The following is a 14,425-nucleotide window of genomic DNA, read 5'->3' on the forward strand; positions in this document are numbered from 1 at the left end:
ACAAAAGTGAACCACGGACAAAACCAGTAACTGGGCTGGCCCAACTCGCCATGGCGGAGAGTTGGATCCAACGTGTTTGGCCTACCAGCACGCAATCCTGGATTTTGTGTGATTGCACGCTTCCTAATGGATTCTAGACAAACGAAATGAATTCTTGATGAGTCTAAGAAAAACCACTTGACGACAAAATGAGAGGGAAAGACCAAGAAGCGACCGGGCGCACACATCAACTTCTCAATTTAATTTGAGTTTATTCTGCATTTTGTATTGTGTGTACTTGAGGGTAGCGTCTGACTCAGTGGCTCTATCACATATAGAAGGAATAGTCACATGGCTCGTCCCATCTTGATTTGGTTGTCAGGGTTAGCACAGGGGAAACCTAAGTTGTCTTTAGCCTCTAGATCAACTACTGCCGACCCAACGAATCGTTGGATTGTCACCCGTTGCTCCCGACACACTGGCGTTTATGGCACTTCATGAAATATTTCTTGCATTGAACTGATCTTTGAGAGACCCGCAGGATGTCATGGCTCTCAGCTGTTCCTCCCGTGTGTATTCGGTCTCTTTCCAAGAGCTCATGAGCAATGCATGGTTTGAATGGCAAGTCATGCCACTATAAACTTCCCAATGTCTTCCATGCCTACATGTAATCAAATTGGTACAAAGCGAATGGTGATATGCCATGAAATATTCATGATGACATGATAGACCAGCAGGTCAAGAGTAGGAAATTGGTATTAATATCTAGGGAAATGGATCGAGAACTTGAGCTATCATGAAGCAATAAGTCAGATGGCATGGACTCAGTCAGAATTGGACACAAAGCAATAGGTACAAAGCGAATGGTGATATGCCATGAAATATTCATGATGACATGATAGACCACCATGTCAAGAGGAGGAACTTCATATTAATATCTGGAGAAATGGATCGAGATCTTGAGTTATCATGAAGCAATAAGTAAGTCAGATGGCAAGGACTCAGTCAGAATTGGACATAAAGCAGACAAAATCAAGTGATCATCTAAATGCTTCTGTTCAACGATTTATTATTAAAGGAGATCCCTTGCCTCTGTTCAATGATTTATTCTTGGGCCAGCTTCATCTTTTTAGGCTGAATTTTGGAACTATAACCTTACTTCCAAAGAAGACAGAGGCTGTGCGGGTTGTGCAATTCCGGCCTATCTGTCTTCTCAATGTTAGTTTCAAAAAAATACCAAGGTCGGGACGAATAGGCTCACACAGATTGCGCATACTGTGGTGCAGCCTACTCAGTCTGCTTTCATGCCGGACAGGAACATCCTCGAAGGAGTTGTGGTCCTGCATGAAACGCTCCATGAGCTCCACACGAAAAAACTTGATGGTGTTGTTTTCAAGGTGGATTTCGAGAAAGCGTACGACAAAGTCAAATGGCATCTCCTTCAACAGGCACTCCGAATGAAGGGTTTTGATGAAGCTTGAAGAAGACAAGTCGAATCCTTCATGCAAAAAGGGAGTGTTGGAATTAAAGTGAATGACGATATAGGCCATTATTTCCAGACACACAAGGGCCTGAGACAAGGTGATCCAATGTCTCCTATTCTCTTCAACATTGTCGCAGACATGTTGGCAATCCTGATAGGTAGGGCAAAGGAGGCCGGTCAAGTAGGTGTCTTGGTGCCGCATCTTGTTGATGGTGGTGTGTCCATCCTGCAGTACGCTGATGATACAATTATCTTTATGGAGCATGACTTGGCAAAAGCGAGATATATGAAGCTGGTGTTGTGCCTTTTCGAGCAATTGACCGGCCTGCAGATTAACTTCCATATGAGTGAGTTGTTCTGTTTTGGGAGAGCCAAAGAGGAACAAGATGCTTATAAGCAATTGTTTGGTTGCAAAGTGGGAGCACTTCCGTTCACTTACCTGGGTATCCCCATTCATCATCGTAAGTTGACAAACAGCGAATGGAAGTGTATTGAGGATCGGTTTGAGAAGAAACTGAGATGCTGGAAGGGCAAACTCATGTCGTACGGAGGTCGATTGATTCTCATTAACTCGGTGCTCACGAGTATTCCTATGTTCCTTTTGTCCTTTTTGGAAGTACCAATTGGAGTCAGGAAAAGACTGGACTTCTATCGATCCCGTTCCTTCTGGCAGCGTGATGAGCTTAAGAGGAAGTACCGTCTAGCCAAATGGGACATCATATGCCGACCGAAAGACCAAGGGGGTCTGCGTGTTGAGAATCTTGAGGTTAAGAACAGATGCCTCCTCAGTAAGTGGCTTTATAAGTTAGCAGTTGTGACGGATGCAACTTGGGCGCAGATTTTGCGTAATAAGTATCTGCACTCAAAGACTTTGTCGCATGTGACAGTCAGGCCGACTGACTCGACGTTCTGGAAAGGGCTAATGAGAGTCAAAGCTACTTTCTTTAATAGAACAAGGTTTATTGTTGGTGATGGCAATAGTACTCGCTTCTGGGATGATACTTTGCTGGGGGAAGCGCCGCTGGCGCTTTAGTATCCCTCGTTATATCGTATTGTGCAGCGACGCGATGCTCTGGTTGCAATGAGTTTGCAGTCCACCCCCCTTAATTTTCAGTTTAGGAGGGTTCTTGTTGGAGAACGGTGGGAAGCTTGCACTAGTAGAAAAGGGGGCAATGGTCCAGGCTGGGTCAGCCCATTAGTCCTGGTTCAGTCCAGAACCGGGACCAATGGTGGCATTGGACCCGGTTCGTGAGCCCCAGGGGCCGGCCAGGCCACGTGGGCCAATGGTCCCGGTTCGTCCGGACCTTTTAGTCTCGGTTGGTGGGACAAACCGGGACCAATGGGCCTCGCTCCTGGCCCACCACCATTGGTCCCGGTTGGTGGGATGAACCGGGACCAAAGGCTTCCCATTAGTCCCGGTTCGGGCCACCAACCGGGACTAAAGGGTTGGTCCTCTTTGCGGTCAGAGTTTAGTCCCACCTCGTCAACCGAAGGGCGCTCACACCCGTTTATAAGCCCCTCTCTCAAAGTAAAAATACATGCCCTTATACAGGGAATTTGACCTAAATTCATATTGAATTTCTCTGAAGTTAGTAGAAATTTATTATGAATTTAGATTGAATTTTCTCTATAAGCGCATCTATGCTCATTTTTTTAGTAAAGTTAATCACAACTATTTTTTCTTCTATTTATTTCTGAGTAGTTTTTTATATAGTTTTTTTCCTTTTCTGCTATATTTATTTTTTTCTATTTATTTCTAAGTTGTAATAAGTCATTAAAAATAAAAAAGAGGCGCAATGCTCGTTAATTAGCTTCAAACCTTTCGGAATAGTGTAAACTGCACGGCACATAGCTCGGTGCAGTCTACCCTATTCCTTAAGGCTTAAAGCTAAGCAATGTGTAGGTTAGCATTGAGCCTCCTCTGCATCGTCTGTGCACTCGGGGTTTATAAACCGCTGCGAGTGCCTCTCGCTTGGCGAGGTGGGACTAAAAAACAGCTGCAGAAAGAATCAACTAAAAAAACTCTTTTACCGGTTCATGGCACAAACCGGTACTAAAAGGTGTTCGTCGAGCACCAGCCTTAAAACATGTACTTAATAAAATGCCTTTGTAACAGTCTTAGAACTGGTACCGAAGGAATCAAATAAAAACCTTTTATAAACCTCTAGTATTATTGAAACTAAAATTATATAGAATTTTGTTACAAACTTTAATACCAAAAAGGATTATCATAAAAGAAAATAAATAAGTAATTAGAATTTTGTTACAAACTTTAATAGCAAAAAAATTATCATAAAAGAAAATAAATAAGTAATTAGAAAGATTATAATCATCTGAGCTAAAAGAAAAATAAAATAAAATAAAGAAAAAATCAAAAGAAAATAAATAATTCAAAGCAAAAAATAAAATAAATAAAATAAAAAAGTGTCACCTAAAGGGCTACCACGACCTGAATACGACTAGAAACCCAACAATGGGCCAGGATTCAGGCCTGCAACAGGCCCACAGGCACATATAGTGAGTTTAGGCCCGTAAGCCTGCATTTGAGAGGAGCTCGAGAGGGCAGCGTGACTGGGGCTTATAAACCACCCTCGAGCTCCCTCAGCTAGCGAGGTGGGACTAAACTTTCATGCCGCGACGCAGGCAGCACAGGGCCTTTGGTCCCGGTTGGGGGCACCAACCGAAACTAAAGGGGACAATTGGTACCGGTTTGCGGCACCAACCGGGACCAATGCCACCCTTTAGTCCCGGTTGGTGCCCCCAACCGGGACCAAAGGCCTCTGCTTCCTGCCCTTTGGGCTGCTGAAAAGAGGCCTTTGGTCCCGGTTGGTGCCACTAACCAGGACTAAAGGGTGCATTAGTCCCGGTTTGTCTCCCGAACCGGAACCAATGCGTCATCTATATAACTGGCACTCGTCAAAATCTCTTTCAGTTCGTTCTTCCCCCACCCCGACGCCGCCAGGCTGCCCGTCTCCGCCTCGCCGTCATCGTCGTTGCCCCGCGCCGTCCCGCGCCTTCCTGCGCCGCCCCGACGCCATCACCGCCCTCCACCCCGCGCCCCGTGCCCCACGACCCCCCCCCCCGTCCCGCCCGCCCCGGCCTGCGCCGCCCCGACGCCGTCGCTGCCCCGCCCCGACACCGTCGCTGGCCCGCTCGCCCCGACGCCCTCGCCGCCCCGCCCGCCCCGGCCCACGCCACCCCGACGCCGTCGCCGCCCCGCCCGTCCCACGCCGCACCTCGCCGTCGCCGTCGCTGTCGCCGTCGCCGTGAGCAACTAATTTAATTTGACGTTAGTAGTAGTTAATTTAGATGTGTAGTAAATTTTGTTAGATTTTTTATAGTTTATAAATTTTTTGTTAGATGTGTAGTAATTTAGATGTGTAGTTCATATATTTTTTGTTAGATGTGTTGTAATTTAGATGTCAATTTTTTTCATATTGTGTAAGTAATTTAGATGTCAAATTTTTATGATTTTTTTCTGTTCATAGAATTTTATGATTTTTTTCTGTTCTAGTTTTGTTCATAGAATTTTAATGATTTTTTTGTAGTTCATTGATTATTTTGTTAGATGTGTAGTTCATAGATTTTTTGTTAGATGTGTTGTAATTTAGATGTCAATTTTTTTCATATTGTGTAAGTAATTTAGATGTCAAATTTTTATGATTTTTTTCTGTTCATAGAATTTTTATGTTTTTTTCTGTTCTAATTTTGTTCATAGAATTTTAATGATTTTTTTGTAGTTCATTGATTTTTTTAGATGTGTAGTTCATAGATTTTTTATTAGATGTGTTGTAATTTAGATGTCAATTTTTTTCATATTGTGTAAGTAATTTAGATGTCAAATTTTTATGATTTTTTTCTGTTCATAGAATTTTTATGATTTTTTTCTGTTCTAATTTTGTTCATAGAAATTTAATGATTTTTTTGTAGTTCATTGATTTTTTTGTTAGATGTGTAGTTCATAGATTTTTTGTTAGATGTGTTGTAATTTAGATGTCAATTTTTTTCATGTTGTGTAAGTAATTTAGATGTCAAATTTTTATGATTTTTTTCTGTTCATAGAATTTTTATGATTTTTTCTGTTCTAATTTTGTTCATAGAATTTTAATGATTTTTTGTAGTTCATTGATTTTTTACTATATATAGAAGTAATTTATTTTTAATAAGTACTATTTTATTTATTTATAGTAAGTGCTTAGTAGTTGAACTAGTTGATTTAATTAATAAAACTACTTTATTTAACTATATATAGAAGTAGTTCCCGCATCGATGTCGACGATGCCTATCCCGCATCCTCGTCGTCGTCGACTCGGCGGTGGTGGAGATCTACTTGATCAAGGCCATGTTCGGGACTGGGCTCCGCCAGGCTGGTATTGGGAGGTGCTACCTTCTGGGAGACGTAGGTTGGTGAGGAGGCAGCCCGTTGTTGACCCGATCCTTGTTTGGTGGCGGTCACGTGGGCCAGTGATGGTGCCGAAGCTTCCGGACACCGTGGAGATGGTACGTCACCGTGTCAGCGAGGAGGACGACCACGTCCGTCGCTACGTGGTTGCGTTGGAGGGCAGGTTCGACAATACCTGGCAGGTTCTTCAGAGATCTCACTGGAGCTATGATCCCGTGATCGTTCCTTATCTTTGGGTGTCCACCGCCTGCGATGATACCCATCGGGCGCTACAATTCTAGTGGTATTAATTAGTGATGCTATATGTATGATAGTATTCGAGGAGTATTCGACGATGTACGGACACAAGAGATGATGTACTTTTCGTTATAATTGAATGCATGCTAATTTGAATACTACTTTATTTTACAATTTGGTTTTGCTTATTAAATGCTTATATTGAAAAAGTACTCCTACTTTGAATGCTAAAATTAAAGAGCACTCTATGCAGAAATCTAGGAGCCCCCTCCATCATCCACGCCATCGTGGGGGTAGCTTCTCCTTCATTCCCGTGTGCTAGACAATTTGTTGTAATAATGCACTCGGGAATTAAAGGAGGAGCTACGTACCATCACCGATAGTCAACCCGTGATTAATAATAATGATCTAATTTAGGTTTTTAGTACATATATTTAATATTTGAATTATGAACTTAGGCCGGAAATGTCGTACTCGGACAATGAAAACCGCCCGGGGGAGTGCGACTGGTGCCACGACGACCGAGGTATGTGCGACAGGTTCATTGAGAAGATCGACGCTTCAGCATTAAGCTCGAGGAGACCTTCGATGTTCATACAGTACACAACGAAGACAATAGTTTTTTCGTAATTAAGCACGACGTCAACTATTTTAACGTGTATTTTTCATTTTTTCCAATTCGACTAGCTTATCCCATGCTATGCAAGACGCTATGTCTTGGAGAGGATGGGTTTTGAAGATCATGAAAGTATGGAACCAAAAAAATTCTCCTAAGGACCCATCATGGTGTGGATTTTCAAGTAAAGTTGTACAATGCTGAGAGTGTAACCCATTTTGGTTGCAAAAATTGGGAAGCACTTTGCAAGATGTATGGTTTTGATGAGGGTATGCTTGTCACCATGGATCTTGGTGATCCTACAATCCAGCAAGAAAATAAGGGCATTTGGGTCCTTGTGGATACACCTCCAATTGTTCCCCCATGTGAGCTTAACATAGTTATTAAGTAATTTATATTGTTTATTTCAAAATAGTTGTCAGCTTGTTTCCATTGACAGCTTATTTTCATTCTTCAAAGAATGTGCGGAAAATGGTAAACAAAACCCACTACACCAATGGCTCCGAATTAACTTATAAGGAGAAAAATTATCTGATCGCATTTTGTACTGATCTTGAGAATTACAATGTCTACAGTCAAACTCCTCAACATTATGGTCAATATGTGCCACTAGTGCACGTGTTGAACTACGGTAACTACCATGGAGATACCCTGGTAAGATTTTTTACTATTACGACATCCCTGCATCTTTTTCTAAATACTTCTAAAAGTAGTACATCATTGCTAACTACGAAGTTATTACTATGTTTTTCAACAGATAATCCCGAATGATTGTGTGCCTCATCTGATGTATACGCACGGTCGCCTTGATGTTTTGAACATACAAACAGGTCGTCCTACGAATCTCAATTGTCCATACCGGATTTCTAAAAGAAGTGGAGACATCATAATCAAAGAATGGAAAAAATGTATGGACAGTCATAAGGAGCTTCTTGCAAGCAAAAGGAGGTGAAGCACAAGAATTGGAGACAGGATGATCTCCATTCTTCATAATGGAGAGTCAGGGTCTATCTTGTTTCATGCTATTTTACCTTAAGGGTGTTTAGGTCCTACCTGATACTGATGACCATGTGCTAAGAACAATTATGTAGGGTTGGGTTCGATGACTATGAGGAGGATGATCGTATGACTTGTTATTAATAATGAGTAGAAGTTGTATGATGATGCATGATTAGTAGGACTTGTTATTATATATGATGATGTATGATGCGAGCATGCATTAGTTATTATATATCAGCGGGTGAAATGAACATAGCAGTATAATAGAGGACACTTCTCTCTATTAGCTAGCTAATAACAACCTAAAATTAACCCCCAAAACCCCTAAACCAGCCACTTTTTTTTTAAAAAGAAAAACCTCAGCTCCTGACACGTGGAAGCCTTTTGGTCCCGGTTCATGTCACCAACCGGGACCAAAGGCCCCCTTGCCTGGGCCGCTCGCAGTAGCCACGTGGAGGCCCATCTGTCCCGGTTCGTGTTAGAAGCGGGACTAAAGGGTGGAGGCATTAGTCACGACCCTTTAGTCCCGGTTCAAGAACCGGGACTAAAGGCCCTTACGAACCGGGACTGATGCCCCCTTTTCTACCAGTGTTGGCTTCATCTGGGGAGTAGGCTGATGGAGGTTCAGCTTACTCACCAGCCCGATCAGTTGTGCTGGAAGCTTACTACTTCTGGGGAATTCACAGTTAAGTCGATGTACCTTGACGTCATCAATTCTAGTGTTATTCCCAGTTCCATACATGTTTGAAAAGTTAAGGTTCCGCTAAAAATCAAAGTGTTTATGTGGTTTGTGCATAAACAAGTTATCTTAACGAAAGATAATTTGGTTAAGCGCAACTGGACAGGCTCTACTAGGTGTAGTTTCTGTGATCGGGATGAAGATATGAAGCAACTCTTCTTTGATTGCCCGTTGGCGAGGGTTCTGTGGCGCTCGGTGCAAATTGCCTTTAACATTACTCCTCCGAGTTCGGTCAGGTCGTTATTTGGAACGTGACTTGTTGGGATAGAGTCCGAAACAGCTAGACAAATTCGCGTAGGAGCATGTGCGTTGTTATGGGCAATTTGGAACTACAGAAATGATTTGTCTTTTAACAGAACATCAACTATCCATTTTTGCAGGTTTTATTCCGGGCTACTGCGCTAATCTGTATGTGGTCCTTACTCACTCCGATGGAGGCCAGGGAGCGTTTGGTTACTGGATCTCTCCGGTGGGAGATGGTAGCGCGGGATATCTTCAACCGGTTTGGATGACGGTCATGTAATAGGATAGGCGATTAGTTTACCTATCTATATTTTGCCAGCCGGTTGTGGCTTTTGGGCCTTTTTTATCTTTGTTTCTGTTGCTCTTTGTGAGCCAGTTTTTCTTTTTGTTGCAGACTGCAAGACTTTGTTGAACTACTCTATGTTTTAATAAATGTGGCCGTATGCATCGTTCTGATGCAGAGGCCCGGGAGTCTCCTTTTCGAAAAAAATCTAAATGCTTAATAATTCACACGCACAATATAACAACAAAAATAGATGGTGTTACTTGTAACTTTCCGTGACATGTTCAGCTTTACATAAAGCCTCGTTTTGGTACCTCGGATTTACATAAAGCCTTGTTTCGATCATCACTCAAACACTCTTACACTCGGTAGAAGGTTTGTGTTAGGCAATTCACATCTTATATATACATGAAGACCACCTCTTATTCAATAATTTCTATATATGGTTAGGTACGCGTCGCCTGATCCATTCTCGGAGTAAAATTTTGCTCTAGTGATTTGGCTAGAACGGGCAAAAATTAAAAGTATACAAAAGGCGAGATCAGTTATTGCTCGAGCAACTATGGATGACATGCCAAATGTGTTCACCGGCGATGATGCTTTGTTGGCTGCCAGCGGCAAGGATGCAACCGTTTTGCACGTCGCATCCAATATACATATTCAAAGTTTCAGACCCAGCTCACAGTGTGGCTATTATCTCCTAGGAATTTAGAGTCATGATGCAGCAGTGGTACCTCGGAAGGACACCTTTCGGTATTCGGGGTCAATGTTGCAGGAGGATGGGGGTATTGATGAAGATGTGAACCATCGAATGAAAGTCGGATGGATGAAGTGGTGCCAAGCTTCTGGCATTCTCTGTGACAAGAGAGTGCCACAAAAGCTAAAAGGCAAGTTCTACAGGACGGCGGTTCGACCCGCAATGTTGTATGGCACGGAGTGTTGGCCGACTAAAAGGCGACATGTTCAACAGTTAGGTGTGGCGGAGATGCGTATATTGAGATGGATGTGTGGCCACACGAGGAAGGATCGAGTCCGGAATGATGATATACGAGATAGAGTTGGGGTAGCACCAATTGAGGAGAAGCTTGTCCAACATCATCTGAGATGGTTTGGGCATATTCAGCGCAGGCCTCCAGAAGCTCCAGTGCATAGCGGACGGCTAAAGCGTGCGGAGAATGTCAAGAGAGGGCGGGGTCAACTGAATTTGACATGGGAGGAGTCCGTTAAGAGAGACCTGAAGGATTGGAGTATCGACAAAGGGCTAGCTATGGACAGGGGTGCGTGGAAGCTTGCTATCCATGTGCCAGAGCCATGAGTTGGTTGCGAGATCTTATGGGTTTCACCTCTAGCCTACCCTAACTTGTTTGGGACTAAAGGCTTTGTTGTTTTTGTTGTTGTTGTTGTTGTTGTTGTTTTCTTGTTGTTGTTGTTGTTGTTCCATTGCAAGAAAAAATAATGTATTAATGCCAAAAATCTGAGTTTTGAAAGCGGCCCAACCTCTGATACTATACTATGCTTCTCTGTCCAGAAGCTATCAGAACTCACAACACAACAAACGGACATAACCACATACACGTTTAGAGGAAACGGATCTTTGTGCAACAATGGATGCTCATAGGCAGGAAATACCAAGAGAAGAGCACCACGAGAAACCAAAGAAAATAACAAAAAAAAGTATAACAACAAAGAAAGAAAACCGAAGAATAAATAAGAAAACCAAACAAAAAACAAAAGAAAATTTTGAAGTAAAACAAAGAGAAAATAAAAACTGGGGACAACAAAAAAACGAAGAAAAGGTAACAGAAGAAAAACTGGTGTGAAAAGAAAAGGAAACAAGTAAAACAAAATAATCAGAGAAAACCCGAGAAAAGATACACAAAAATGAAGAAATAAAAAACATAAAAACCAAGAAAAAAACAAAGGAAAGCGGATGTGAAACAAAGAAAAACAAAAAACCAAGAAAAATCGCTACAGAAAACCAGATTGAGCGTTTCGATTGAAACCAGATCGAACAAAAACTAGATGAAAGTGAGCTTACCCTTTGGCTACTCGTGGGTAAAAGCTTTCCTCCTATATGATGAATTCTGCGTCAAAGAGGAGCTCGACGCACAAGAGCGACGCATGACTGGGCCGACCCATCGACATGAAAGCTACTTGTATTTCCTGTATCGCGCACGACCTAAAAGAACCCGAAAAACAAGTAAGAAAAATGAGGATTTGATCCTACGAGATTCGATCCTACTATATATATCAGGAAAAAGAGCACCGACGACAACAAGCTAGCCACTCCACCACAAAGCTGTTACAGAAATTTAAGGCGCGAAACGTTATAACAACAAACAGCAGGGTCGAGATTTTGGAAAAAACAAATTTAAAAACATTTCTTGAAATTTTCAAACAATACAAAAATGCCGGTTTTTTTTTATATTTCACCATTTTTTCTAAAAAATTAAAATATTTTTGTAATCCAAATTTAGAAAAAAAAACATTTCTGGAAAAACATAACAGTTTGTTTAAAACATGAACATTTTTCGAAAAATTGAACAATTTCTGATATGTCGATTTTTATAAAACAAGAGATATTTTCTGAAATTCCTAAACATTTTTTGAAACACGATTGTTTGTGAAATTGTGACATTCTTAATAGATTTTAAAAAAGAAAACATATTTTGAACTTCCTGAACATTTTTTTTTCAAAACATCAACATAACAAAAAATTGAAAACAAGAACATTTATTTGAAATTACTGAACATTTTTTTGAAATTGTGAACAAAACTGAAAAACAGATCAGTTTCTGAAATTCCTGAAAGACTTCTTGAAACATGAACATTTTTTGAATTGTTGAACAAAAATTGAAAACGGGATTTTTTTTTTAGTTCCTAAACATTTTTTGCAATTGGGATCAAATTTTGGTAACGAGAACATGTTGTAAACTTCCAAATAAATATTTGAAATTCTCAATCAAAAGAAACATGAAAAACGAAAGAACAAAGAAAAGAAAAGAAAACAGAAAAGGAAAGAAAAAATTGAAACAAAAAAGAAAAGTAACAAAAAGTGAAAAAAACGGGGAAATAGGAAAACCGGTTTAGGAAGGTTCCCAAAACCGAATAAATTGGCTGGGAACCACCTAGAAGATTCCCAAAACCGGATTCGCTCGGAAGTTTGAACGAGCCGGCCCATGCGAAGGCTTGTCGGTCTGCCCTGTGCGTCGCCTCGACTACTTGCCGCAACGAGCGGCAAATAGGAATTTCGCCTTGGCAGGCTGTAGCGCCAGTTCACCGGCTGGAGCTCATGAGCGGTAGTTGGCCGACCCATTAAAGCACGAGAGTTCGCTCCTCGCTTGATCACATGTTCGCTCGTCAGTCAATTGTCAAAAAAAAAGGTTCACTCGTCAGTCGGGACATTCGTTCCTCGGGTTCGCTGGTTGACCACCGATCACTTATAAAGGTTGTTGACTAGTGACTTTTACAAAAATGTTATTTAAATTTTAAAAAATTGGAGAAAGCTCTTTAAAATATTAAAAGAATCATACATTTTTTTTAAAGGTGCAAGAATTTTCAAATAATCATGAAATAAAAAATCTGTGCAATTTGAATAAAATCTTCGAAAATGAAGAAAGTTTAGGAATTTGAGAAAAGTTGACCAATTTGGAAAATGGTTGATAATACTCGAGAAATGCAAATTTGGAAAATGTTCACGACTTTGAGAAGTGTTTATGAATTTGAAGAAAGTTCACAACTTGCAAACATTCGTAATTTGAAAATGGTTCATAAAAGTGAAAAAACTAGTATAAAAACCAAAAATATATCATAAAATTTGGCAAAAATAAGCCCGCGAATTTGAGTAAAGTTCACAAGTTTGAAAAAGTGCATGCATTTAAAAAATTAAAAGAAAGAGAAAAAAGAAAAATACGAAGAAAAACCAGCCATAATCTGCAAAGAAAAATGTCTAGAAGCTACTAGAAGCTTCCCAAAATATAACTAAATAAACGCTACCGTGAGTTATATGGGCCGGCCCGTTAGTTCCCAACGGGAGTTGTGCGCCAGTTGCCAAATGGCCATTAACCGGCGCTTAAGGCACTAACTAGGATTTGGGAAAAATCACTTCATGATGGGGTCTAAGGAAAACACTTCACAAGGAATTAGAGAAATAAACCAAGAAGCGAGAGGAACCACACATCAACTTTCTAGATTTCAATTTGTGTTTAGTTTCTACATCATGGATCGTGTGTAGGGCAGCGTCGACTCAAGTGAATCTGTCACCTGAAGAAGGAATAGTCACGCAGCTCGTCCCATCTTGGTTTGGCTATCACGGTTAGCACCGGGGAAGCTACCTTGTTTTTACCCTCTAGATCAACTACTGCCGACCCGTCGAATGGGTGGAACGTCACGCGTTGCATCTGTCCCACTCTGCTTTTGTGGCATTGCAGAAAATATTTTCTGCATTGAACTGATGTTTTAGAGACGTATAGGATTTCATGGCTCTCAGCTATTCCTTCTGTATGTTGTTCTCTTACCTAGAGCTCATGAGAAATGCATCGTTTGAACGGCAAGTCATGTCACTATAAACTTCCCAACATCTTCCATGCCTATAAGTAATCAAATAGCTACAAAGTGAATGGCAATATGCGACAAAATATTCATGATGATAGAATAGACCAACAGCTCGGGAGGAGGAACTTGGTATTAATAAAGGATCAAGATCCTGAGCTATCATGGAGCAATACGTAAGGTAGATGCCAAGGGACTATGTTAAAACTGGTCACAAAGTAATTGTGTACTCCCTCCGTTCCAAAATAGATGACTCGACTTTATACTAACTTTATAATACTTCACACGCACAATAATAACGAAACAAAAATAGATGGTGCTATTTGTAACTTCCCGTGACATGTCCAGCTCTACATAAAGCCTTGTTTTGGTACCTCGGGTTTAAATAAAGCCTCATTTCGATCATCACTCAAACGCTCGGTAGAAGATTCGTTTCAGGCAATTCACATCTTATATATACATGAAGACCACCTCTTATTCGGTAGTTTTGGTATATGGTTAGGTTTATGTCGCCTAATCCATTCTCGGAGAGAAATTTTGTTCTGGTAATTTGGCTGGAAGGGGCAAAAATTAAAAGTAGGACGACAACCAACACAGAAAGCAGCATAATTTGGTATTCACTAAGTATACAAAAGGTAAGATCTGGAAAACTGAGCTCAGTTTCCTGCTTCGAGCAACTATGCATGGCATGCCCAATGCGTTCATCACCGATGATGCTTTGGTTGGCCGCCAACGGTTCTCAATCGAATGCGTTCACCTTTTGCGCATCGCATCCAATGTATTCAAAGTTTCAGCTCCAGCTCACAGAATGACTATTATCTTCTTGGAATTGAGAGTCATCACGCATCAGTGAATTCCAAAAAATATATTTCTCCATTGCAAGAGAAATAGTG

Source organism: Triticum aestivum, chromosome 4A (genome assembly GCF_018294505.1).
Source record: "Triticum aestivum cultivar Chinese Spring chromosome 4A, IWGSC CS RefSeq v2.1, whole genome shotgun sequence".
NCBI lineage: Eukaryota > Viridiplantae > Streptophyta > Magnoliopsida > Poales > Poaceae > Triticum > Triticum aestivum.